Source organism: Panulirus ornatus, chromosome 7 (genome assembly GCF_036320965.1).
Source record: "Panulirus ornatus isolate Po-2019 chromosome 7, ASM3632096v1, whole genome shotgun sequence".
Classification (NCBI taxonomy): Eukaryota; Metazoa; Arthropoda; class Malacostraca; order Decapoda; family Palinuridae; genus Panulirus; species Panulirus ornatus.
This window is the reverse complement of record NC_092230.1, coordinates 7,461,256-7,489,048: the sequence shown is the minus strand read 5'-3', so window position 1 is coordinate 7,489,048 and position 27,793 is coordinate 7,461,256. Positions and strand designations below refer to the sequence as shown.

The window sequence follows — 27,793 nt, the reverse complement described above, 5'->3', positions numbered from 1 at the left end:
CCAAGCTAACTCGAGGAGAGGGGCTGGTTTTTTTTTGGAGGGAGACAAGGCGCTCCGCTGGTGGACGAGGAGGAGTGGGGGGGGGGGGGGGATTTCAGAGTAGTTTTGTAGTTTTTGGAGGCGCACTTCTTTGTAGGGAGGCTGACTGTGTGTTAGGGAGGCCTATGGTGTTGTAGGGAGGCTGACTGTGTGTTAGGGAGGCCTATGGTGTTGTAGGGAGGCTGACTGTGTGTTAGGGAGGCCTATGGTGTTGTAGGGAGGCTGGCTCTGTGTTAGGGAGGCCTATGGTGTTGTAGGGAGACTAACTGTGTGTTAGGGAGGCCTATGGTGTTGTAGGGAGGCTGACTGTGTGTTAGGGAGGCCTATGGTGTTGTAGGGAGGCTGGCTGTGTGTTAGGGAGGCCTATTGTGTTGTAGGGAGGCTGACTGTGTGTTAGGGAGGCCTATGGTGTTGTAGGGAGGCTGGCTGTGTGTTAGGGAGGCCTATGGTGTTGTAGGGAGGCTGACTGTGTGTTAGGGAGGCCTATGGTGTTGTAGGGAGGCTGGCTGTGTGTTAGGGAGGCCTATGGTGTTGTAGGGAGGCTGACTGTGTGTTAGGGAGGCCTATGGTGTTGTAGGGAGGCTGGCTGTGTGTTAGGGAGGCCTATTGTGTTGTAGGGAGGCTGACTGTGTGTTAGGGAGGCCTATGGTGTTGTAGGGAGGCTGGCTGTGTGTTAGGGAGGCCTATGGTGTTGTAGGGAGGCTGGCTGTGTGTTAGGGAGGCCTATGGTGTTGTAGGGAGGCTGACTGTGTGTTAGGGAGGCCTATGGTGTTGTAGGGAGGCTGACTGTGTGTTAGGGAGGCCTATGGTGTTGTAGGGAGGCTGACTGTGTGTTAAGGAGGCCTATGGTGTTGTAGGGAGGCCTATGGTGTTGTAGGGAGGCTGACTGTGTGTTTGGTAGGGTGATCCAGCTGTCTGCAGGGAGGCCAGCTGGTTCGTAGAAAAGCCTTGCGTTTTACTGGAGAACCTCCTTCTTCGTGGAAGGCTCCCGTGTTCAGCTGGAAGGCACTTTGCTTAGCTGGAAGGCGCTTTGCTTAGCTGGAAGGCACTTTGCTTAGCTGGAAGGTACTTTGCTTAGCTGGAAGGCACTGTGCTTAGCTGGAAGGCATTTTGCTTTGCTGGAAGGCATTTTGCTTTGCTGGAAGGCACTTTGCTTTGCTGGAAAGCACTTTGCTTTGCTGGAAGGCATTTTGCTTTGCTGGAAGGCACTTTGCTTAGCTTGAAGGCACTTTGCTTTGCTGGAAGGCACTTTGCTTTGCTGGAAGGCACTGTGCATTACTGGAAGGCACTGTGCATTACTGGAAGGCACTGTGCATTACTGGAAGGCACTGTGCATTACTGGAAGGCACTGTGCATTACTGGAAGGCACTGTGCATTACTGGAAAGCTTATATTTTTTTAAGGAAAAACCCAGAAGCTTGCCAGAAGATCCATAAAACCCCAGAGGTCTTCCTGGAAATTCCCCCACACACAGTGTTTGCTGGAAAAAACCCCTTCAGTGGTGCTGCTCCATCGTTCCAGGAAACGCGCCACTGGAAACTTCAGTCAAGTCTTGCTACCCCTGGAGGGTCGGTTTCAACCCCAGAATGACCAGAAGGAAAGAATATTGGTTGCGATTCTTGTCATGTGTATTTCTCCTCCACGAAACCTTTTCATTGGCGTGGAGACTGAACTTATGTTCAGTTCATCTTATGAGTCATGGAATACCATTTTTTTTTTCTATGTAAACGTAAGATAGTGTCAGGATGGAAGTGCCTGAGGCAGGCATGCACCAAGGGCGCATGACACCCCCAACAGACTTCATCCCTGCATGACGATGTAAAAGAATGAGATGTTCAGCTTTTTTCAATACACGTCAAATAGTTTCCCCTAATATTATTTCTGTATTATTTCCTTCCTTACGTTCTCTTCCTTCTCATCTTTATATGTTATATTTATGGTATATATATACATATATATTTTCACAAGTTTCTGTTGGTTTATATACATACGTATATCATCACACTGGAAAGAGGGAGAATAGACGAAGTGAGAGACGGTGGCTGGATGAACACCATCGTCCACATTGCCTGCCGTACTTGCCTCCCCGCCTGAGCACAGTCTCGCCAGGCGAACCTTCGGGTTTATGTTTATTCCCTCTTAGACTCCGTCCACCCGTGTTGAGTTGTGACGGTGATGGCGAGTGGAACACACACACACACACACACACACACACACACACACACACACACACACACACACACTTATATTTCTTTCTTGTGTCTCCCCTGATGATGTGATTATTACACGAAAGTGCACTTGGGAACTTATCGTGTTTCATTTTCCCCGTGGACTCATAGGAATATATATATATATATATATATATATATATATATATATATATATATATATATATATATATATATATATATACACTCATAATGGTGGAATTATTGACTTTTTAAATCTTTTCATCTACTCGGGGAAGAAAGATGAGTCTATGGTGATAAAGGGTATAGTGAAGATGTAGGTGTAGTGTAGATGAGGGTGTAGGGAAGATGAAGGGTGAAGCGAAGTTGACTTTCAACTTGAGATATGGTGGTGTTCGGGTCTGGCATCCTGCCTGACATAAAATTCTTATTATGTGGACAAGAAAGGGAATTGTTTACAAATGTTGTCCACAACAAAGGCATCCAGTGTGTATAGACCTTCACCAATACCATTGTTTTACGCATTTATGACCATTGTGTTGATTGGGGTAACGTTAATTCATTTATTTACTGTAACTCCTTTACCACGAGAAATATCATTGAATATTCTATCACCAGATGTACAAAGAATTGTAACTGTAATATCTTTTTTGTGAAGGTCTTATACGAACTGGAGAAACTTTGTCGTGGACACAAATTTGTGAACAGTTCCCCTTTTTCCAGTGTACATAATCAAGAATTTTTTATGACTGGTTTCATGTCTGATTAGTGTCTGTCAGCCAAAGGAAACAGTACGATACATTTTTACTTCATCATTTTGGATTACCTCATCCTTTCATTGTATCATATTTCTGAAACAAAGATATTTAGGGCTTGATAAATGACTTCTTGTCTGTATTTCACTTCGTTAAATTTTTCTTCGAAAACATTTTCCCTTCAACACATGAATTTTTTTTTTTTTCAGTGCTGAAGATTTTGGAGTCGTTTTAGGGGAAATTAAGTTCTGCCGTGAATCATTTATATAATTACATTTATAACAAACTTCATGATGATTAACTTCATTTATATAATTACATTTATAACAAACTTCATGATGATTAACTTCATAGTAAACATGCGATTGTCCAAATAGCGTCCTCGCTTCGTCTCTTCGTTGTATATCAACTGACTGTTATATTTCTCTCTTGTGTCTCCCCTGATGATGTGATTATTACACGAAAATGCACTTGGGAACTTACCGTGTTTCATTTTCCCCGTGGACTCATAGGAATATATACGTGTATGTATATGCTGGTGTTCTTTTGAAAATTTGGATTCCTCTAAATCTAAGCATAGGGCCTTTTAATCATTTTGAATTTGATGTTCGGACTGACTAATTGGTTGGGGGGGGGGGGCAATTAAGTCGTTGGATTAAGTATTCGTACGATTACATAATTGTGATATTCAAGTCGTTATACCATTACATTATTGTGGTATTTTAAGTATTCGTACGATTAGGTGTGGTGGGTTATGAGAGGTGTGGTGGGGTTATGAGAGGTGTGGTGGGGTTATGAGACGTGTGGTGGGGTAATGAGAGGCGTGGTGGGGTTATGAGAGGTGTGGTGGGGTTATGAGAGGTGTGGTGGGGTTATGAGAGGTGTGGTGGGGTTATGAGAGGTGTGGTGGGGTTATGAGAGTTGTGGTGGGGTTATGAGAGGTGTGATGGGGTTATGAGAGGTGTGGTGAGGTTATGAGAGGTGTGGTGGGGTTATGAGAGGTGTGGTGAGGTTATGAGAGGTGTGGTGAGGTTATGAGAGGTGTGGTGGGGTTATGAGAGGTGTGGTGGGTTATGAGAGGTGTGGTGGGTTATGAGAGGTGTGGTGGGTTATGAGAGGTGTGGTGGGTTATGAGAGGTGTGGTGGGTTATGAGAGGTGTGGTGGGGTTATGAGAGGTGTGGTGGGTTATGAGAGGTGGTGGGGGTATGAGAGTGTGGTGGGTTATGAGAGGTGTGGTGGGTTATGAGAGGTGTGGTGGGGTATGAGAGGTGTGGTGGGTTATGAGAGGTGTGGTGGGGTTATGAGAGGTGTGGTGGGTTATGAGAGGTGTGGTGGGGTTATGAGAGGTGTGGTGGGTTATGAGAGGTGTGGTGGGGTTATGAGAGTGTGGTGGGGTTATGAGAGGTGTGGTGGGGTTATGAGAGGTGTGGTGGGGTTATGAGAGGTGTGGTGGGGTTATGAGAGGTGTGGTGGGTTATGAGAGGTGAAGTGGGGTTATGAGAGGTGTGGTGGGGTTATGAGAGGTGTGGTGGGGTTATGAGAGGTGTGGTGGGGTTATGAGAGGTGTGGTGGGGTTATGAGAGGTGTGGTGGGTTATGAGAGGCGTGGTGGGGTTATGAGAGGTATAGAGGGGTTATGAGAGGTGTGGTGAGGTTATGAGAGGTGAAGTGGGGTTATGAGAGGTGTGGTGGGGTTATGAGAGGTGTGGTGGGTTATGAGAGGTGTGGTGAGGTTATGAGAGGTAGAGAGGGGTTATGAGAGGTGTGGTGGGGTTATGAGAGGTGTGGTGGGGTTATGAGAGGTGTGGTGGGGTTATGAGAGGCGTGGTGAGGTTATGAGAGGTGTGGTGGGTTATGAGAGGTATAGAGGGGTTATGAGAGGTGTGGTGAGGTTATGAGAGGTGAAGTGGGGTTATGAGAGGTGTGGTGAGGTTATGAGAGGTGTGGTGGGGTTATGAGAGGTGTGGTGGGTTATGAGAGGTGTGGTGGGGTTATGAGAGGTGTGGTGGGTTATGAGAGGTGAAGTGGGGTTATGAGAGGTGTGGTGAGGTTATGAGAGGTGTGGTGGGGTTATGAGAGGTGTGGTGAGGTTATGAGAGGTGTGGTGGGTTATGAGAGGTGTGGTGAGGTTATGAGAGGTGTGGTGGGGTTATGAGAGGTGTGGTGGGGTTATGAGAGGCGTGGTGAGGTTATGAGAGGTATAGAGGGGTTATGAGAGGTGTGGTGGGGTTATGAGAGGCGTGGTGGGGTTATGAGAGGTGTGATGAGGTTATGAGAGGTATAGAGGGGTTATGAGAGGTGTGGTGGGGTTATGAGAGGTGTGGTGAGGTTATGAGAGGTGAAGTGGGGTTATGAGAGGTGTGGTGGGGTTATGAGAGGTGTGGTGAGGTTATGAGAGGTGTGGTGGGTTATGAGAGGTGTGGTGGGGTTATGGTGTGGTGAGGTTATGAGAGGCGTGATGGGGTTATGAGAGGCGTGGTGGAGTTATGAGAGGTGTGGTGAGGTTATGAGAGGCGTGGTGGAATTATGAGAGGTGTGGTGGGGTTATGAGAGGCGTGGTGGAGTTATGAGAGGTGTGGTGAGGTTATGAGAGGTATAGTGGGGTTATGAGAGGTGTGGTGGGGTTATGAGAGGCGTGGTGGGGTTATGAGAGGCGTAGTGAGGTTATGAGAGGTATAGTGGGGTTATGAGAGGTGTGGTGGGGTTATGAGAGGCGTGGTGGGGTTATGAGAGGCGTAGTGAGGTTATGAGAAATGTATTGAGGTTATGAGAGGTGTAGTGAGGTTGTGAGAGGCGTGGTGGGGTTATGAGAGGCGTAGTGAGGTTACGAGAGGTGTGGTGGGGTTATGTGAGGTGTGGTGGGGTTATGAGAGATATAGTGAGGTTATGAATGAGAGGTGAAGTGGGGTTATCAGAGGCGTAGTGAGGTTATGAGAGGCGTAGTGAGGTTATGAGAGATGTAATGAAGTTATGAGAGATGTAGTGAGGTTATGAGAGGTTAGCCATGTGTGAGGGGAAGCGTTGGGCGAACGGGTTGGGGTTGGTGGGGGGGTTGGGGCCACGCATCTCCTGAGCGGAAGTGACAGTCGTGGGTTTACCACAGGTCATGTGTACAGGGGGAGGGGAAGGGGGGAGGGGAGGGGGAGGGGTTCCAATGGGGGGGTGAGGTGGAAGGGGTTCTAGGATGGGGGTGTGTGTGGGAGGGGTTGTGGGTTGTGGGGGTTGGGTCGATGATATATGATTCATCTAAGATCAATAATAGTGAGGGGAGGGGTGGAGGGGAATGGAGTGGAGGGGGAAGTCGGGTGAGGGAGGTGAGGGTGGGGGAGGGGAAGGGGAGGCAGTGGTGTGGAAGGGGGTATGGGAGGGGGGGAAAAGGGAGGGGGGGAGGGAGTTGTTTGGTGGTCGCTAATGACCATCCACACGCACGAACTACCTCCAACCCCCTCTTCCCCTCTCCTCCTCCCCTCCCTGAACGAGGGTAAAGGGGGGGGGGGGTAGTCGACCAGTCGACCAGGAGACTATCTGTGTTCTGGTAGTATCTTAGATAACACACACACATACACACATACACACACACACACACACATTATATAGGTAGATAGGTAGGTAAGTAGGTAGATAGGAAGGCGGGTAGGTAGATTGGTAGGTAGATCGGAAGGTAGATAGGTAGGTAGGTAGATAGATAGGTAGGCAAGTAAGTAGATAGGTAGATAGGCAGGTAGGTAGATAGGTTGGTAGGTAGATCGGAAGGTAGATAGATAGGTAGGTAGGTAGATAGATAGGTAGACAAGTAAGTATATAGGTAGATAGGCAGGTAGGTAGGTAAATAGGTTGGTAGGTAGATAGGTAGGTAGATAACTAGGTAGGTAGATAGGTAGATAGATAGATAGGTAGATAGGCAGGTAGGTAAATAGGTTGGTAGGTAGATAGGTAGGTAGATAACTAGGTAGGTAGATAACTAGGTAGGTAGATAGGTAGGCAGGTAGATAGGCAGGTTGGTAGATAGGTAGACAAGTAGACTTTGGCTGAAGCGTCTGTTCAACAAAGTTCTTCACATTGTTCTTGGAGCGTCTGTGCTGAACGTTCATCATTGGTTGGCCACACCTTGGGGGGGGGGGCGAAGACCTTGACCCCATCCCCTCTCCAGGGGCACGACCTTTGGGTCAAGATGACCTTTGACCTCTGACCCACCCCCCGTTCAGGGTCAACCACACCCGTCGTGATCATGGGATACAAGACTTAAAAAAAACTGACAGATATATATATATATTCCACTATCTTTATCTATATTATCTTTATCTTGTCCATTTCTCTAACAAAAACAAAAACATATTATATCAGAAATTGTCTTTGTTAATTAGGACTTGTTTGCCTGCAGTGGCAAAAGCAGTTTGATACAAGCGTAGGTAATTAGACTCTCGCTGACGTCATGAGAAGAGATGGTAAATATATACCAAGACGGGAAACATGTGTGTGTGTGTGTGTGTGTGTGTGTGATGTCGTGAGGCGATGGCAAGGGGCGCCGTGTTGACGTATCCAAGCAACAGATGGCGACACTGGAATACCATGTTACCCAATCAGAGCGTCCGACGATCTCTCTCTCTCTCTCTCTCTCTCTCTCTCTCTCTCTCTCTCTCTCTCTCTCTCTCTCTCTCTCTCTCTCTCTCTCTCTCTCTCTCAGTTTCTCGATCATTTTTGGGGGGGGGGGGGTCGCTCAAGGGTAATATACGCAAGTGCGTAAGTACCTTAGGATTGAAATTTGGTAATTGTACGCTCAAAACGCGTATCTAAAGCGTACGTCAGGGCTGAAATTAGTGTTAGATTTCGACTAATGTGTCTTTGTTATATTAGAAAGGGTTAGAAGACAAAAGGAAAAAATATTAGCATTTTTTTTTTCTTTAAATGTTTTACTGATAAAAATGTGTTCTAACATTGTTATTTTGTTCTCGAGTCAGTGAACATGAAAACTGTTCTCGTGTCCATGAATATATATATATATATATATATATATATATATATATATATATATATATATATATATATATATATATATATATATATTGGAAAGGATCACATTTGAGCGCGTGATCAAGTATATTCCCATGAGTCCACGGGGGGAAAATGAAACACGATAACTTCCCAAGTGCACTTTCGTGTCACAATCACATCATGAGAGATACTTGTTTACTTGTTTACCAAATGGCGTCCTTGCTACGTCTCTTGGTTGTATATCAACTGACTGTTATATTTCCCTCTTGTGTCTCCCCTGATGATGTGATTATTACACAAAAGTGCACTTGGGAACTTATCATGTTTCATTTTCCCTGTGGACTCATAGGAAAATATATATATATATTAATTTGGTTAGCTTTTTCTTATATAAAGCTTTAGCTGTCGCCAGCTCAGCTTCATTTGTGATGGACTTCAAAGCTAACTATGTCTTAATCGTCTGTCAGATGTTACTGGATGTGGTGATTCGCCCGCGCGTGGTAGTACTGTAATTAGGGTGAAAATGAAGACCATGAATGGTTGAATTGGTCTGCCTGGCCATTATTTCCCCCAGGGGCCTTGTGTCGCGAAGGTAACATTGGAGACTTCGGAAATGCGCATTTGGCGAGACTTAAATTTCCCGAATGATTCCATTCTATTCAGATGGGTTTTATTCTCTCTTTTTTGGATCATTTCTTTTCCATAGGCTCCAGGTGTGCCCCAGTCAGAATGCTTCGTTCACCCAGCTCGTATCCCATTATTTCCCTTCAGCGTAAGGGAGAGAACACGATACAATGGGAAGGACTCATGGAAGGGGGTAAGGGTGGGAAGGGGTGGAAGGGGTCGTGTGGGAGAAGGGGGGGGAAGTGGTGGAGGGTGTCAGTCTAAAGAGGGAGGGAGGGAGGGAAGGGAGTGGAGGAGGGTTGGCTGGGAGAAACTCGACACAGTTGGCTCTTGGACAGTGTTGGGGTAGGACGTGCGCGCGCGGGGCTCCTCCTCCTCTTGGTGATTTTAAGGATAGATAATCGTCGAAGGGCGGATCACCTACACACCCACACACACACCCTCCCTCACTTTCTCCCTCAATTGCTTGTGGAGGAGAACGTGGACGACGTGGATCTGTCTGTCGTGTGGTAAGTTGAAGGTCGATCTATCTGGATGGTTGAGAGAGAGAAGGGGTCGGGGCTCCGATGGTTTGATGGAGAGAGAAAAAGAAAAGAAAAAAAGATTATTTCTTAAACCAGCGTTGAAATCTCCTGTATGTTTTGAGGACGTCCCCCTCAATAATTGGAATTTCGAGTTGTGTGTGTGTGTGTGTGTGTGTGTGTGTGTGTGTGTGTGTGTGTGTGTGTGTGTTGTTTGCCTAGGTAGACAGTGTTTGGTGTAGACAATTGAGGTATGTTGAAGGCATGATGTATGATAGGAGTGAGTCTAACTTTGAGTGGCTGGATGGATGGGGACGACATGCCATGTCTTCTCACCCTCTACTTGTTACGCTTTTAACCACCTCTCGTGTAGTTAAGGCATTGGATAAGTTGGTTATTCCGCCTCGGGGGGGAATAAATAAATATATTTATTAAGGCCAGGTGGTGCTGTGGTTATTAATTTGAAAGTTTTAAAATTGTTTCTGGGTTCTGTTTCGTAATTTGTATTGACTTGGATATTGGTCATGCTACACACATACCTGAGTGGGTTAATTAATTATAGTACTAAATTTTTTTTTATATAAAAATTTAAAGTAAAATTTAAATTGAATTTGCTAAGAAAAATTTTCCGTCCGGTGGTGCCTGGCGTACGATACCAATTTTTTTTTCTTTTCTTTCTTTTTTTTCCCTCGACCATACGTCATAACTGGTCATAACAATGTTAAACTACCACGTCTTATTGAATTGGCCTATAAGAGTAGACCTAAAAACCCCGTACTATAATCACATACATTAAGAATAAAGTAATTATCATGACACACACACACACACACACAGACACACACACACACACACACACACACACACACAGACACACACACACACACACACACACACTCACACACAGACACACATTGATAGATTTGATAAAATTGTGTGTTATGATGGTCGGGGTTAACACCACTGGTGTGTTATGATGGTCGGGGTTAACACCACTGGTGTGTTATGATGGTCGGGGTTAACACCACTGGTGTGTTATGATGGTCGGGTTAACACCACTGGTGTGTTATGATGGTCGGGGTTAACACCACTGGTGTGTTATGATGGTCGGGTTAACACCACTGGTGTGTTATGATGGTCGGGGTTAACACCACTGGTGTGTTATGATGGTCGGGGTAACACCACTGGTGTGTTATGATGGTCGGGGTTAACACCACTGGTGTGTTATGATGGTCGGGGTTAACACCACTGGTGTGTTATGATGGTCGGGGTAACACCACTGGTGTGTTATGATGGTCGGGGTTAACACCACTGGTGTGTTATGATGGTCGGGTTAACACCACTGGTGTGTTATGATGGTCGGGGTTAACACCACTGGTGTGTTATGATGGTCGGGGATAGCACCACTGATGTGTTATGATGGTCGGGGTAGCACCACTGGTGTGTTATGATGGACGGTGTAACACCACTGGTGTGTTATGATGGTCGGGGTAGCACCACTGGTATGTTATGATGGTCGGGGTAGCACCACTGGTATGTTATGATGGTCGGGGTTAACACCACTGGTGTGTTATGATGGTCGGGGTAATACCACTGGTGTGTTATGATGGTCGGGTTAACACCACTGGTGTGTTATGATGGTCGGGGTTAACACCACTGGTGTGTTATGATGGTCGGGTTAACACCACTGGTGTGTTATGATGGTCGGAGTTAACACCACTGGTGTGTTATGATGGTCGGAGTTAACACCACTGGTGTGTTATGATGGTCGGGTTAACACCACTGGTGTGTTATGATGGTCGGAGTTAACACCACTGGTGTGTTATGATGGTCTGGGTTAACATCACTGGTGTGTTATGATGGTCGGGGTAGTACCACTGATGTGTTATGATGGCCGGGGTTAACACCACTGGTGTGTTATGATGGCCGGGGTTAATACCACTGGTGTGTTATGATGGTCGGGGTTAACACCACTGGTGTGTTATGATGGTCGGGGTTAACACCACTGGTGTGTTATGATGGTCGGGGTTAACACCACTGGTGTGTTATGATGGTCGGAGTTAACACCACTGGTGTGTTATGATGGTCTGGGTTAACACCACTGGTGTGTTATGATGGTCGGGGTTAACACCACTGGTGTGTTATGATGGTCGGGGTAACACCACTGGTGTGTTATGATGGTCGGGGTTAACACCACTGGTGTGTTATGATGGCCGGGGTTAACACCACTGGTGTGTTATGATGGCCGGGGTTAACACCACTGGTGTGTTATGATGGTCGGGGTTAACACCACTGGTGTGTTATGATGGTCGGGGTTAACACCACTGGTGTGTTATGATGGTCGGGGTTAACACCACTGGTGTGTTATGATGGTCGGGGTTAACACCACTGGTGTGTTATGATGGTCGGGGTTAACACCACTGGTGTGTTATGATGGTCGGGGTTAACACCACTGGTGTGTTATGATGGTCGGGGTTAACACCACTGGTGTGTTATGATGGTCGGGGTTAACACCACTGGTGTGTTATGATGGTCGGGGTTAACACCACTGGTGTGTTATGATGGTCGGGGTTAACACCACTGGTGTGTTATGATGGTCGGGGTTAACACCACTGGTGTGTTATGATGGTCGGGGTTAACACCACTGGTGTGTTATGATGGTCGGGGTTAACACCACTGGTGTGTTATGATGGTCGGGGTTAACACCACTGGTGTGTTATGATGGTCGGGGTTAACACCACTGGTGTGTTATGATGGTCGGGGTTAACACCACTGGTGTGTTATGATGGTCGGGGTTAACACCACTGGTGTGTTATGATGGTCGGGGTTAACACCACTGGTGTGTTATGATGGTCGGGGTTAACACCACTGGTGTGTTATGATGGTCGGGGTTAACACCACTGGTGTGTTATGATGGTCGGGGTTAACACCACTGGTGTGTTATGATGGTCGGGGTTAACACCACTGGTGTGTTATGATGGTCGGGGTTAACACCACTGGTGTGTTATGATGGTCGGGGTTAACACCACTGGTGTGTTATGATGGTCGGGGTTAACACCACTGGTGTGTTATGATGGTCGGGGTTAACACCACTGGTGTGTTATGATGGTCGGGTTAACACCACTGGTGTGTTTATGATGTCGGGGTTAACACACTGGTGTGTTATGATGGTCGGGGGTTAACACCATTGGTGTGTTATGATGGTCGGGGTTAACACCACTGGTGTGTTATGATGGTCGGTGTAACACCACTGGTAGTGTTATGATGGTCGGGGTAACACCACTGGGTGGTGTTATGATGGTCGGGGTTAACACCACTGGTGTGTTATGATGGTCGGGGTTAACACCACTGGTGTGTTATGATGGTCGGGGTTAACACCACTGGTGTGTTATGATGGTCGGGGTTAACACCACTGGTGTGTTATGATGGTCGGGGTAACACCACTGGTGTGTTATGATAGTCGGGGTTAACACCACTGGTGTGTTATGATGGTCGGGGTTAACACCACTGGTGTGTTATGATGGTCGGGGTAACACCACTGGTGTGTTATGATGGTCGAGGTAGCACCACTGGTGTGTTATGATGGTCGGGGTAACACCACTGGTGTGTTATGATGGTCGGGGTTAACACCACTGGTGTGTTATGATGGTCGGGGTTAACACCACTGGTGTGTTATGATGGCAGGGTCGGGGGGGGGGACTCTTTTGGTTCTGTTTTAGGGGCCCCCTTCATGTCCTGTTTGGGGGCTTTTGTTTCTCTTTTAGGGCTTTTATGGTTCTGTTTGGGGGCGTTTTTTGGTTTCTGTATTGGGGCTTTTTTGGTTTTTCTTTTAGGGCTTTGTTGGTTCTGTTTAGGGGCGTTTTTTGGTTTCTGTTTTGGGGCTTTTTTGGTTTCTCTTTTAGGGCTTTTTTGGTTTTGTTTAGGGGCGTTTTTTGATTTCTGTTTTGCAGCTTTTTTTGGGTTCTGTTTGGGGGCTTTTTGGGGCGATTTTGGGTTTTGTTATTGGCATTTTTGGGTTCTGTTTGGAGGCGTTTTTTTTTTTTTCAGTTCTCTTTGGGGCGGGGGGGGGGGGGGTTTGGAAACCTCTCTCGGCTCGTTGGTTTCTTTTCCGTTTTCGGGTCCTCTGTTCTGTATGGGGCAGAACGGGGCTGGGGATCTCCCTGTTCTGTGTTCTCCTTCTTCGGTGTTGGAGGACGAAGAGGTTATTTGATTCTGTTGTTGTGGGGTGGGTGGGGTGAATGGGGTTGTCTTTCTGTCCTGTATGGGTTGGGGCGAGGGGGTGGGGGGGCTTTTTCGCCGATGTCCTTTTTTGGGGTTTTGAAGGTTGAGTTGGGTTGAGGGGGGGGGGGTTTCTTAGCGATGTGTGTTTGTGGGGTTTGAAGGTTGTCTCGAGTTCGGTTGAGAGAGGTTCAGGGGTTGAGGGAGGTTCTTAGCGATGTGTTTTTGGGGTTTGAAGGTTGTCTTGAGTTCGGTTATGGGGTTGACGGAGGTTCTTAGCAATGTGTTTGTGGGGTTTGAAGGTTGAGTTCGGTTGAGGGAGGTTCTTAGCGATGTGTTTGTGGGGTTTGAAGGTTGAGGTCGGTTGAGGGGTTGTGGGAGGTTCTTAGCAATGTGTTTTTGGGGTTTGAAGGTTGTCTTGAGTTCGGTTGAGGGGTTGAGGGAGGTTCTTAGCGATGTGTTTGTGGGGTTTGAAGGTTGAGTTCGGTTGAGAGAGGTTCTTAGCGATGTGTTTGTGGGGTTTGAAGGTTGAGTTCGGTTGAGGGGGGGGTTCTTAGCGATGTGTTTGTGGGGTTTGAAGGTTGAGTTCGGTTGAGAGAGGTTCTTAGCTCTTCTCCTCCTGCTGGCTTCTGTAGGAGGAGCCGTTCTCTATCCCCCCCCAGAGATATGCAGGAGACGACCAGCTCCTCCTCCTCCTTCGTCATCAGTCGGGACGCCCCTGCGTGTCCTGGGGAGGCGGACATGGCCCTGCGGAAGGGGGAGGCGCGCGGGGGGAGACCACCACCTCTTCTTGCCTTTTCATCTTGCCCTCCGGCGCTTGGGGTTGTGTGTGGGGAGGTTGGGGGAGCTGTTATCAAGCGTTGTGTGGGGTTGGTTTTGGGGGTTTTGGTGTGGAAGGGTCGGGTGTGGTAACCCCCCACCAGGTGGGGTATGGTCTAATGGTTTGGGGTTGGTCGTTGCACATATACCTGGGTTGGGTTCTGGCCATCTTCCTGGTCCCCTTTCTGGTCCTGGAGACTGGTTCTTTGAGGGACCTGTGTTGGCTCCTGTTCGTGAGGTCTAGGGCCCCCAACTGTGTTGGCTCTTGTTCGTGAGGTCTGGGGCCCCCACCTGTGTTGGCTCCTGTTCGTGAGGTCTGGGGCCCCCAACTGTGTTGGCTCCTGTTCGTGATGTCTCGGGCCCCCAACTGTGTTGGCTCCTGTTCGTGAGGTCTAGGGGCCCCCAACTGGTGTCTTTTTTGCCGTCTCTCGGGTTGGTCTCCTCAACAGCAAATAGATGTAGTGTTGGAGATCGAGGCTGGGAGAGGGATAGTGTTGGAGATCAACGCTGGTAGAGGGTTAGTGTTGGAGATCGACCCCTTCCTGTCAAGACGAGGGACGGGTTAGTGTTGGAGATCGACCCCTTCCCTGTCAAGATGAGGGACGGGTTAGTGTTGGAGATCGACCCCTTCCTGTCAAGACGAGGGACGGGTTAGTGTTGGAGATCGACCCTTCCTGTCAAGACGAGGGACGGGTTAGTGTTGGAGATCGACCCCTTCCCTGTCAAGACGAGGGACGGGTTAGTGTTGGAGATCGACCCTTCCTGTCAAGACGAGGGACGGGTTAGTGTTGGAGATCGACCCCTTCCCTGTCAAGACGAGGGACGGGTCGATCCTTTCCTAGTGTCTGTCTCGGACGCCACCAGGTGATGAGCGACAGATGGGTGAAGGTCGCTCCTTGTAAGACGCCTTGTCCCTAGAATTACTCCCCCTCCCCCCTTGTACTTGTCCCCAGAATTACTCCCCCTCCCCCCTTGTACTGTGCCTTGTGAGCCCTGCCACACAGGTACTGGTCGGTACTAGGGTGAGACAGTGCCTCTTCCTCCCCCAGGTACTATGTCTGGCGGGAGATCAGGTACCCATCACAGCCCCAGACTGCAGGAGTGGTGTATGGACCCTCCCTTTCCCCCGGAGAGTGGGGCCCAGACTGCTACACTGGCTTCTGTACACCCCCTCTCCCCCGGAGAGTGGGGCCCAGACTGCTACATTGACTTCTGTACACCCCCTCTCCCCCGGAGAGTGGGGCCTAGACTGCTACACTGACTTCTGTACACCCCCTCTCCCCCGGAGAGTGGGGCCTAGACTGCTACACTGGCTTCTGTACACCCCCTCCCCCGGAGAGTGGGGCACAGACTGCTACACTGGCTTCTGTACACCCCCTCTCCCCCGGAGAGTGGGGCCCAGACTGCTACACTGGCTTCTGTACACCCTCTCTCCCCCGGAGAGTGAGGCCCAGACTGCTACACTGGCTTCTGTATACACCCTTTCCCCCGGAGAGTGGGGCCCAGACTGCTACACTGGCTTCTATACACCCTCTCTCCCCCGGAGAGTGAGGCCCAGACTGCTACACTGGCTTCTATACACACCTCTCTCCCCCGGAGAGTGGGGCCCAGACTGCTGCACTGGCTTCTATACACCCCCTCCCCGGAGAGTGGGGCCCAGACTGCTACACTGGCTTCTGTATACACCCTCTCCCCCGGAGAGTGGGGCCCAGACTGCTACACTGGCTTCTATACACCCCCTTCACCCCTGAGAGTGGGGCCCCCGTGTTTTCTAATGCACCGGTGGGCTTGTGTGCCGGCTATCACCGCCCAGGTTCATGGAAGCGATGACTGAACACACCCGTAGCTGACGGAGGGGTGGGCGAAGGTGTGTGTGAGACGCCGTAGGACACACGGCTCCTACACACCCTGGGTTGAGCCCCCCTGGGCCCCGGCTGCGAGGAGGAGGCCCTGGCCCCCTTGGGTTCCTACACCCTGGGTTGAGGCCCCGTGGGACCCGGCTGTGAGGAGGGCCCCGGGTTCTCGTCTTTATTCCTGGGTTCTTTTTCGATCCCTGTCGTCCACACGGCTCTGGGAGACCCTGCGCCTCCCTGTGACCCTCCTCCCTCTCCTTCCCTCCCTCCTTCCCTCCCTCCTTTCCTTCCCTCCTTCCCTCCCTCCTTCCTTCCCTCCCTCCTGTGTCTTGGAGGTCATGCCTGGCAGTGGCACGTCCGTCCATCCGTCTGTAAGTAGTGCATGGCCGTGGCTTGCATGCCTCCCTCCCTCGCTTGCAGCCTCCCTCCCTCCCTCGCTTGCAGCCTCCCTCCCTCCCTCCCTCCCTCCCTCCCTCCCTCCCTCCCTCCTGACCTGACCACCACCACATCCCCCAACAGAGCTTCTCCTCCTACCTGACATGACCCTCTGCCACTGTAGCTGACCACCTACCACTGTGTGTGTGTGTGGCGTCCCACTGGAGCAACAACCCTGCACTCCTCTCTTCCCTCACCTACCCGCTCGCTGGCTCGCTGGTCGCTCGCTGGCTGGCTGGTCGCTGGCTCGCTGGCTGGCTGGTCGCTCTCTGGCTCGCTCGCTGGCTGACTGGTCGCTCGCTGGTCGCTCGCTGGCTGGTTCGCTCGCTGGCTGGCTGGCTGACTGGCTTCTAATGTTGCGTCCTACATAGAGAGACTTGGCCTCTGGTGTAGAAAGTCGCCTTCACGTAATACTTCCTTCCGCTTCGTGTCCGGGGCAGTCTCATGTGTCGTCCTGCCCAGCTGCGTCCACCCACCCACCCTGGTCTGCTTGCCTGGCCACCGCCACATGGTGTGGTCAGGGAACGCACCATTGCCCTCGTTGTATGCCTCTGGGTTAACACTAAGGTGGTCTTTGTGGCGTTGCTCTTACCCCTAGTGTTATCTGTCTTTCCCATGTACTTGTCTGGTCTTCTCGTGTACTTGTCTGGTCTTCTCATGTACTTGTCTGGTCTTCTCATGTACTTGTCTGGTCTTCTCATGTACTTGTCTGGTCTTCTCATGTACTTGTCTGATCTTCTCATGTACTTGTCTGGTCTTCTCATGTACTTATCTGTTCTTCTCGTGTACTTATCTGTTCTTCTTCCCATGTACTGTCCTCCTGCAGATAACCTGGTCATAGACCATCAGGTCTGGTGTTATCTGTCCTTCCCATGTATACTGTCCTCCAGCAGATAACCTGGTCATAGACCATCAGGTCTTGTGTTATCTGTCTTTCCCATGTACTGTCCTCCAGCAGATAACCTGGTCATAGACCATCAGGTCTTGTGTTATCTGTCCTTCCCATGTATACTGTCCTCCAGCAGATAACCTGGTCATAGACCATCAGGTCTTGTGTTATCTATCTTTCCCATGTATACTGTCCTCCAGCAGATAACCTGGTCATAGACCTTCATCAGCTCCACCATATCCTCCAGCAGATAACCTGGTCATAGACCATCAGGTCTTGTGTTATCTGTCCTTCCCATGTATACTGTCCTCCAGCAGATAACCTGGTCATAGACCATCAACAGGTCTTGTGTTATCTGCCCTTCCCATTTACTGTCCTCCAGCAGATAACCTGGTCATAGACCATCAACAGGTCTTGTGTTATCTGCCCTTCCCATGTATACTGTCCTCCAGCAGATAACCTGGTCATAGACCATCAGGTCTTGTGTTATCTGTCCTTCCCATGTCCTCTCCTCCAGCAGATAACCTGGTCATAGACCATCAGGTCTTGTGTTATCTGTCCTTCCCATGTCCTCTCCTCCAGCAGATAACCTGGTCATAGACCATCAGGTCTTGTGTTATCTGTCCTTCCCATGTATACTGTCCTCCAGCAGATAACCAGGTCATAGACCATCAGGTCTGGTGTTATCTATCTTTCCCATGTACTGTCCTCCAGCAGATAACCTGGTCATAGACCATCAGGTCTTGTGTTATCTGTCCTTCCCATGTATACTGTCCTCCAGCAGATAACCTGGTCATAGACCATCAGGTCTGGTGTTATCTATCTTTCCCATGTACTGTCCTCCAGCAGATAACCTGGTCATAGACCATCAGGTCTTGTGTTATCTGTCCTTCCCATGTCCTCTCCTCCAGCAGATAACCTGGTCATAGACCATCAGGTCTTGTGTTATCTGTCCTTTCCCATGTGGAAAACGTTTTACAGCGTGATACAGGAGCACTCGCCAGTGTACAGTCCACCACATGAAGGAAGGCTGTGAATAAAGTACAGGAGCTGATTCGCATTTCTCAAGTTCGACTTGATTGCCACAGTGGTATGGAAGTGTCGAACTGGGAAGTGACGCCCTCAGTGACGTGTGCCACCAAACAACTCAGCAGTAATAAGAGAGAACTGGACTGATATAATCATATCTCTCATTATCAGTCTTATCTCTGGGATGGTTTGGCTTTTGGGTGGTGTTTCTGGAAGTGGTCTGACCAGTGACCTGTGCGAGGTCAGCCCCGTGTGACCTCTGCGGGTGTAGAGACCAGGTGGAGCAGGCATGAAGGTGAGGGACACAGAGTTCCGAGAAAGTGGCTTCACCTCTAGTGTCTCCGCCACTAAGATGGTTGTAGTAGTAGTAGTAGTAGTAGTAGTGGTAGTAGTAGTAGTAGTAGTGGTAGTAGTAGTAGTAGTAGTGGTAGTAGTGGTAGTAGTAGTAGTAATAGTGGTAGTATAATGAACTGATGTTAAAGTCTGGAGGTGGAGTGAGTCCTCCCACCCTCGGGTCGTGGCGGGGCGTGTCTTCCACGACCCCCGTCGGAAATTCCCGCGCCCAGAGCGCCCCTCCATCTCCACCCGCGCCCTCACTTGAACCCTCCCTCCCTCCTTCCCTCCTTCCCTCCCTCCCTTTACCGCTCATAGCAGACCCGACCGCGTCTGTAACCCGCGTATGAGACTCGCTACTGTGTGTCTCTCTCTCTCTCACACAAGACTTGCTACTGTGGCCATTTGGAAATATGTTAGTTTCCGGACGTGAAGACATGTGTTTGTGTGGCCTTTTAAGAGACATGGAGACAGAGATAAGATTGATAAAGCTATCATGTTCTGAGTAATGGTAGTAGTAGTGGTAGTAGTAGTGGTAGTAGTAGTGTAGTAGTAGTGGTAGTACTAGTGGCTCCATCATGGAAACAGAGATAAAACTGATCAGATTATCATGTTCTGAGACGTGTTCTTGTACGGAAGGCGCGCTCATTCAACTCTCTACCACAACATTTCCCACCAAAATAATCAGTAAATGGAAGTGGTATCCAGTGGTTGATGTAGGTGGTTGAAGGTGGGAACGGTAAATGGAAGTGGTATACAGTGGTTGATGTAGGTGGTTGAAGGTGGGAACGGTAAATGGAAGTGGTATACAGTGGTTGATGTAGGTGGTTGAAGATGGGTACGGTAAATGGAAGTGGTATACAGTGGTTGATGTAGGTGGTTGAAGGTGGGAACAGTAAATGGAAGTGGTATACAGTGGTTGATGTAGGTGGTTGAAGGTGGGAACGGTAAATGGAAGTGGTATACAGTGGTTGATGTAGGTGGTTGAAGGTGGGAACGGTAAATGGAAGTGGTATACAGTGGTTGATGTAGGTGGTTGAAGGTGGGAACGGTAAATGGAAGTGGTATACAGTGGTTGATGTAGGTGGTTGAAGGTGGGAACAGTAAATGGAAGTGGTATACAGTGGTTGATGTAGGTGGTTGAAGGTGGGAACGGTAAATGGAAGTGGTACAGTGGTTGATGTAGGTGGTTGAAGGTGGGTACGGTAAATGGAAGTGGTATACAGTGGTTGATGTAGGTGGTTGAAGGTGGGGACGGTAAATGGAAGTGGTATACAGTGGTTGATGTAGGTGGTTGAAGATGGGAATGGTAAATGGAAGTGGTATACAGTGGTTGATGTAGGTGGTTGAAGGTGGGTACGGTAAATGGAAGTGGTATACAGTGGTTGATGTAGGTGGTTGAAGGTGGGAACGGTAAATGGAAGTGGTATACAGTGGTTGATGTAGGTGGTTGAAGGTGGGTACGGTAAATGGAAGTGGTATACAGTGGTTGATGTAGGTGGTTGAAGGTGGGAACGGTAAATGGAAGTGGTATACAGTGGTTGATGTAGGTGGTTGAAGGTGGGTACGGTATATGGAAGTGGTATACAGAGGTTGATGTAGGTGGTTGAAGGTGGGAACGGTAAATGGAAGTGGTATACAGTGGTTGATGTAGGTGGTTGAAGGTGGGAACGGTAAATGGAAGTGGTATACAGAGGTTGATGTAGGTGGTTGAAGGTGGGAACGGTAAATGGAAGTGGTATACAGAGGTTGATGTAGGTGGTTGAAGGTGGGAACGGTAAATGGAAGTGGTATACAGAGGTTGATGTAGGTGGTTGAAGGTGGGAACGGTAAATGGAAGTGGTATACAGTGGTTGATGTAGGTGGTTGAAGGTGGGAACGGTAAATGGAAGTGGTATACAGAGGTTGATGTAGGTGGTTGAAGGTGGGAACGGTAAATGGAAGTGGTATACAGTGGTTGATGTAGGTGGTTGAAGGTGGGAACGGTAAATGGAAGTGGTATACAGTGGTTGATGTAGGTGGTTGAAGGTGGGAACGGTAAATGGAAGTGGTATACAGTGGTTGATGTAGGTGGTTGAAGGTGGGAACGGTAAATGGAAGTGGTATACAGTGGTTGATGTAGGTGGTTGAAGGTGGGAACGGTAAATGGAAGTGGTATACAGTGGTTGATGTAGGTGGTTGAAGGTGGGTATACGGTACATGGTACTTGCCGTGGGTACGTCATTGACGTGGTGGGGCGTACGGGCGTGTGTGTGTTGGTGGGGGATGATGGACATCATCTTTGTATATGTCTGGGGCTGTGAAACCTGGATCGAATATATTTTCCTTTTTTTCTCCTTCCATCTTCATTTTCCAACCAAAAGTTGTCATATTCAGGGAAACCACGTAGACTGGCTTGGTTGTGACTGGTATAACCTGTGGGGGTGTGTAGGGGTGTGTGGGGGTGTGTGGGGGACGCCCACAGTAGCAGCCCCCCCACAGTAGACGACACGTCTATGGGGGGGGAGGCTTGGGTGTATGCAAATTATACGTGTGTTGGGCCCCCACGTCCCACGTCCCCCCAAAAAAAAAACCCAACCACGAGCCGTGGTTTCGAGATGCGTGGCCAGACGATGCTATTTTCCCTCAATGATTAATATATTTTTTTTTCGTTAATATATTCCTTTTTAACGAAGTTTGGTTCATACGGATAGGAAGACGTTCAACGTGCATGTCGTTCATCACGTCTCGTTTATCACTGTAAATAAACTCATGTCGGTCACTGTTGACGTGCAGATGTTTCCAGCCCGTCCTGACGTGTTGTGAGGGCTACCCTGACGTGTTATGTGCTACCCTGACGTGTTATGTGCTACCCTGACGTGTTATAAGTGCCTGCCTGGCTACCCTGACGTGTTATAAGGGCTCCCCTGACGTGTTGTCAGGGCTCCCCTGACGTGTTAAGTGCTACCCTGACGTGTTATAAGTGCCTGCCTGGCTCCCCTGACGTGTTATAAGTGCCTGCCTGGCTCCCCTGACGTGTTATAAGTACCTGCCTGGCTCCCCTGACGTGTTATAAGTACCTGCCTGGCTCCCCTGACGTGTTAAGTACTACCCTGACGTGTTATAAGTGCCTGCCTGGCTACCCTGACGTGTTATAAGTGCCTGCCTGGCTCCCCTGACGTGTTATAAGTGCCTGCCTGGCTCCCCTGACGTGTTATAAGTGCCTGCCTGGCTACCCTGACGTGTTATAAGTGCCTGCCTGGCTCCCCTGACGTGTTATAAGTGCCTGCCTGGCTCCCCTGACGTGTTATAAGTACCTGCCTGGCTCCCCTGACGTGTTATAAGTGCCTGCCTGGCTCCCCTGACGTGTTATAAGTATCTGCCTGGCTACCCTGACGTGTTATAAGTACCTGCCTGGCTCCCCTGACGTGTTATAAGTGCCTGCCTGGCTACCCTGACGTGTTATAAGTGCCTGCCTGGCTACCCTGACGTGTTATAAGTACTACCCTGACGTGTTATAAGTACCTGCCTGGCTCCCCTGACGTGTTATAAGTGCCTGCCTGGCTCCCCTGACGTGTTATAAGTACCTGCCTGGCTCCCCTGACGTGTTATAAGTGCCTGCCTGGCTACCCTGACGTGTTATAAGTGCGTGCCTGGCTCCCCTGACGTGTTATAAGTGCCTGCCTGGCTACCCTGACGTGTTATAAGTGCCTGCCTGGCTACCCTGACGTGTTAGAAGTGCCTGCCTGGCTCCCCTGACGTGTTATAAGTGCCTGCCTGGCTCCCCTGACGTGTTATAAGTGCCTGCCTGGCTACCCTGACGTGTTATAAGTGCCTGCCTGGCTACCCTGACGTGTTATAAGTGCCTGCCTGGCTCCCCTGACGTGTTATAAGTACCTGCCTGGCTACCCTGACGTGTTATAAGTGCCTGCCTGGCTACCATGACGTGTTATAAGTGCCTGCCTGGCTCCCCTGACGTGTTATAAGTGCCTGCCTGGCTCCCCTGACGTGTTATAAGTGCCTGCCTGGCTACCCTGACGTGTTATAAGTGCGTGCCTGGCTACCCTGACGTGTTATAAGTGCCTGCCTGGCTCCCCTGACGTGTTATAAGTGCCTGCCTGGCTCCCCTGACGTGTTATAAGTGCCTGCCTGGCTACCCTGACGTGTTATAAGTGCCTGCCTGGCTACCCTGACGTGTTATAAGTGCGTGCCTGGCTACCCTGACGTGTTATAAGTACTACCCTGACGTGTTATAAGTGCGTGCCTGGCTACCCTGACGTGTTATAAGTGCCTGCCTGGCTACCCTGACGTGTTATAAGTGCCTGCCTGGCTACCCTGACGTGTTATAAGTGCCTGCCTGGCTACCCTGACGTGTTATAAGTGCCTGCCTGGCTACCCTGACGTGTTATAAGTGCCTGCCTGGCTACCCTGACGTGTTATAAGTGCCTGCCTGGCTACCCTGACGTGTTATAAGTGCCTGCCTGGCTACCCTGACGTGTTATAAGTGCCTGCCTGGCTACCCTGACGTGTTATAAGTGCCTGCCTGGCTACCCTGACGTGTTATAAGTGCCTGCCTGGCTACCATGACGTGTTATAAGTGCCTGCCTGGCTACCCTGACGTGTTATAAGTGCCTGCCTGGCTACCATGACGTGTTATAAGCTGCCTGCCTGGCTACCCTGACGTGTTATAAGTGCCTGCCTGGCTACCATGACGTGTTATAAGTGCCTGCCTGGCTACCCTGACGTGTTATAAGTGCCTGCCTGGCTACCATGACGTGTTATAAGTGCCTGCCTGGCTACCCTGACGTGTTATAAGTGCCTGACGTTTATAAGTGAATCTTCCGTGTGTGGTAAGTAGGATAAAGTAGGTTAAGTAGGGAACACCCAGTGTGGCAGGTTAGAGAAGGGAGGAGGAGGAGAGAAAAACGCTGTGGGGGAGTTATGCCAGCTGGGGAGCGACCTTCCTTCCAGAAATAGTGAGGCAGAGTTCATATTTCTCCCACAGTAATATGGTAAGGGTACGTGGGACTGGATTGTAGTGGGTTGTCGTGGTGGCTGGTTGTGTAGGGGGAAGAGGGGGAGAGGGTATTGGGTAGATGGAATTGTGGGTTGACGTGGTCGTGGTAGCTGGTTGTGTAGGGGGAAGGGGGGAGGAGGGGGCATTGGGTAGATGGAATTGTGGTGGGGGGGTTGTGGTGACTGGTTGTGTAGGGGGAAAGGGGGGGGGAGGGCAATTGGGTAGATGGAATTGTGGGTTGACGTGGTCGTGGTGACTGGTTGTGTAGGGGGAAGAGGGGGGACGAGGGGCATTGGGTAGAAGGAATTGTGGTGGGGTGTTGTGGTGACTGGTTGTGTAGGGGGAAAGGGGGGACGAGGGGCATTGGGTAGAAGGAATTGTGGTGGGGTGTTGTGGTGACTGGTTGTGTAGGGGGAAGAGAGGGGGGGCATTGGGTAGATGGAATTGTGGTGGGGGGGTTGTTATTGTAGTGGGTAGAGGGTTAAGGACGTGTGGCGTACCCCCTTACATGCCCCCCTCCCACATGCGGGGCCACATGTTTCGAAATCACCATTACAGAAATATGGGTTTCTGATCATGGTTGTGGAGGTTCCTTAAATGTAATTATAGTTGTGGAGGTTTCCTTAAATGTAATTATAGTTGTGGAGGTTCCCTAAATGTAATTATAGTTGTGGAGGTTCCTTAAATGTAATTATAGTTGTGGAGGTTCCCTAAATGTAATTATAGTTGTGGAGGTTCCTTAAATGTAATTATAGTTGTGGAGGTTCCCTAAATGTAATTATGATTGTGGAGGTTTCCTTAAATGTAATCATGATCGTGGATGTTTCCTTAAATGTAATCATGATTGTGAAGGTTTCCTTAAATGTAATTATAGTTGTGGAGGTTGCTTAAATGTAATCATGGTTGTGGATGTTTCCTTAAATGTAATCATAGTTGTGGAGGTTCCTTAAATGTAATCATGGTTGTGGAGGGTTCCTTAAATGTAATTATAGTTGTGGAGGTTCCTTAAATGTAATTATAGTTGTGGAGGTTTCCTTAAATGTAATCATGATTGTGGAGGTTTCCTTAAATGTAATTATAGTTGTGGAGGTTCCTTAAATGTAATTATAGTTGTGGATGTTTCCTTAAATGTAATTATAGTTGTGGAGGCTGCTTAAATGTTATCATAGTTGTGTAGGTTTCTTAAATGTAATCATAGTTGTGGAGGTTTCCTTAAATGTAATTATAGTTGTGGAGGTTCCTTAAATGTAATCATAGTTGTGGAGGTTTCCTTAAATGTAATTATAGTTGTGGAGGTTCCTTAAATGTAATTATGATTGTGGATGTTTCCTTAAATGTAATTATAGCTGTGGAGGGTTCCCTAAATGTGATCATGGTTGTGGAGGGTTCCCTAAATGTAATTATGGTTTTGGAGGCTCCCTAAATGTAATCATGATTGTGGAGGTTCCTTAAATGTAATTATAGTTGTGGAGGTTTCCTTAAATGTAATCATGATTGTGGAGGTTTCCTTAAATGTAATCATGATTGTGGAGGTTTCCTTAAATGTAATCATGATTGTGGAGGTTTCCTTAAATGTAATCATGATCGTGGAGGTTTCCTTAAATGTAATCATGATCGTGGAGGTTTCCTTAAATGTAATCATGATCGTGGAGGTTTCCTTAAATGTAATCATGATTGTGGAGGTTTCCTTGAATGTAATCATGATCGTGGAGGTTTCCTTAAATGTAATCATGATCGTGGAGGTTCCTTAAATGTAATCATGATCGTGGAGGTTTCCTTAAATGTAATCATGACTGTGGAGGTTTCCTTAAATGTAATTACGGTTGTGGAGGCTCCTTAAATGTAATTATGGTTTTGGGGGCACCTTAAATGTAATTATACCCAAGGGCTGAACCACCATCGCGGTGCTCAAAGGTCGTACCTACGCACGTACACATGGATCGTGTACGTCTTGCTCAAGGTGTACATAGTCACATAATTGACCTTCAACACGACAAGTTCTATATGCTAGACCTTCTCCATGTCTATATTATCTATCTATCTGTCTGTCTGTCTGTCTGTCTGTCTACCAAGTATAGAAAAACTACATGTTAAATAGAATTGTATAAACTCATACCGCAGTACGATTTCTCACACACACACACACACACACACATATATATATATATATATATATATATATATACTATATATATATATATATATATATATATATATATATATATATATATATATATCTATATATATATATATATATATATATATATATATATATAGTATATATATATATATATAAAGGTACGCTTCGCTTGTTAAAATGAAAGGGAATTGTTCGAGGAAAATTACATGTGAGGTCGCCAGGGGTTGGGAGGTCGAACGGGACTGGAGTGTGTACCAAGTGGATGAACCAGTCTGGTCCAGTGGGTCTCTCTCTCTCTCTCTCTCTCTCTCTCTCTCTCTCTCTCTCTCTCTCTCTCTCTCTCTCTCTCTCTCTCTCTCGAGTGTTGATGGAGGATTATGTTCCAAAGGCCATGACTCGTCCCTTCGAAAGGTAACCTGTCATTATGGAAATTGGAAAGGCACTTTGGTGACTGTAATGCACACACACACACACACACACACACACACACACACACACACACACACACACACACACACACATACATACATACATACATACATACACACATACATGTGTTCACGTCCTGGCTTGGCTGGCTGAAGTGGCGTCGTGTGAGCAGCGAGTCCACCTGTTTAGCAAGCATGTCTTCCCCCAGCCAAGGAGACAGGTTTCCACAGCAACTTTTTGGAGCTGGGAAATCGACACCCAAGACCCATATGGAATTTCCCAGGCTTCATAGTCGCTCTATATGTGTGTGTGTATGTGTGTATATATAGATAGATAGATAGATTGATAGATAGATAGACAGATAGAGGCCATTATCTATAGCATGAACCCCACCTCTTCTCTCTCTCATCCATTCTTTCCCCAGACATATTGAATGAGGCGTCGCTCCCCAGCCTTTATCGATCTTTCCGTCCAGGTTGTTTTCACTGATCTTCCCTTACTTAACATTTTCCAAAGTAGAATATTAATCATCTTTGGAATTCTGTATTCTTTTTTTCCCTGTTATGCAACTGAATCGTCGTTTTAAAGACAATATATATATATATATATATATATATATATATATATATATATATATATATATATATATATTATATATTTCTACTCGTCTTATCCATTCAAGGCTTTTCCCAGAGTTCTTAGTGAAGCATCGTTTTCCCTTCTTCATCCCACCGTGTTGTACCGTGTCATATGAGGGAAGACCATTGTACAGTGTCGTACACCACTTCATTGTATATAGCACTCTAGTTATATTTTCTCTCCTTAAATTTACAATATTCGTAGTATATTACAAAAAGCACACACACACACACACACACACACACACACACACACACACACACACACACACACACACACACATGACTTAATGTCTGACACACTGACTTAAAACCTGACACACACACGTGACTTAAGGCCTGACACACACACATGACTTAAGGCCTGACACACACACATGACTTAAGGCCTGACACACACACATGACTTAAGGCCTGACACACACACATGACTTAAGGCCTGACACACACACATGACTTAGGGCTGACACACACACATGACTTAAGGCCTGACACACACACATGACTTAAGGCCTGACACACACACATGACTTAAGGCCTGACACACACACATGACTTAAGGCCTGACACACACACATGACTTAAGGCCTGACACACACACATGACTTAAGGCCTGACACACGTGACTTAAGGCCTGACACACGTGACTTAATGCCTTAGGATGGCACCGACCAGTTCTCGTTTGAACGAACTGCTCACAACGTAATTTGCTCCCCTTGGTCTCCCGTTTTCTGTTCCGCTTCGCATCGCTGGACTCGTTTTCTATCCTCGCTCTCGTCATGTCTAGAGCTCCCCATATATCACATTATTCTTATTATTATTATCATTATTGTTTGGTAAAGAATATCTTTATGTTTACCCTTGATGATAGAAATGCAGACATATTTTCCTCGTG

General features: G+C 48.1%; 1 protein-coding gene across 5 annotated transcripts in view; it reads left to right on the top strand.

Moving 5' to 3' along the window:
* LOC139749401 (uncharacterized) overlaps positions 1-27,793 on the top strand; it is a 370,273-nt gene that overhangs the window by 106,519 nt on the left and 235,961 nt on the right. For 3 of the 5 annotated variants that reach the window (XM_071663210.1, XM_071663211.1, XM_071663215.1), the window contains exon 1: positions 8,916-9,107. The exons of the other annotated variants lie outside the window; for them this stretch is intronic. The gene's annotated coding sequence lies outside the window, so the exon portion shown is untranslated. Of the gene's footprint in view, positions 1-8,915; positions 9,108-27,793 lie in introns of those variants that run through there. 5 annotated transcript variants of the gene reach the window in all.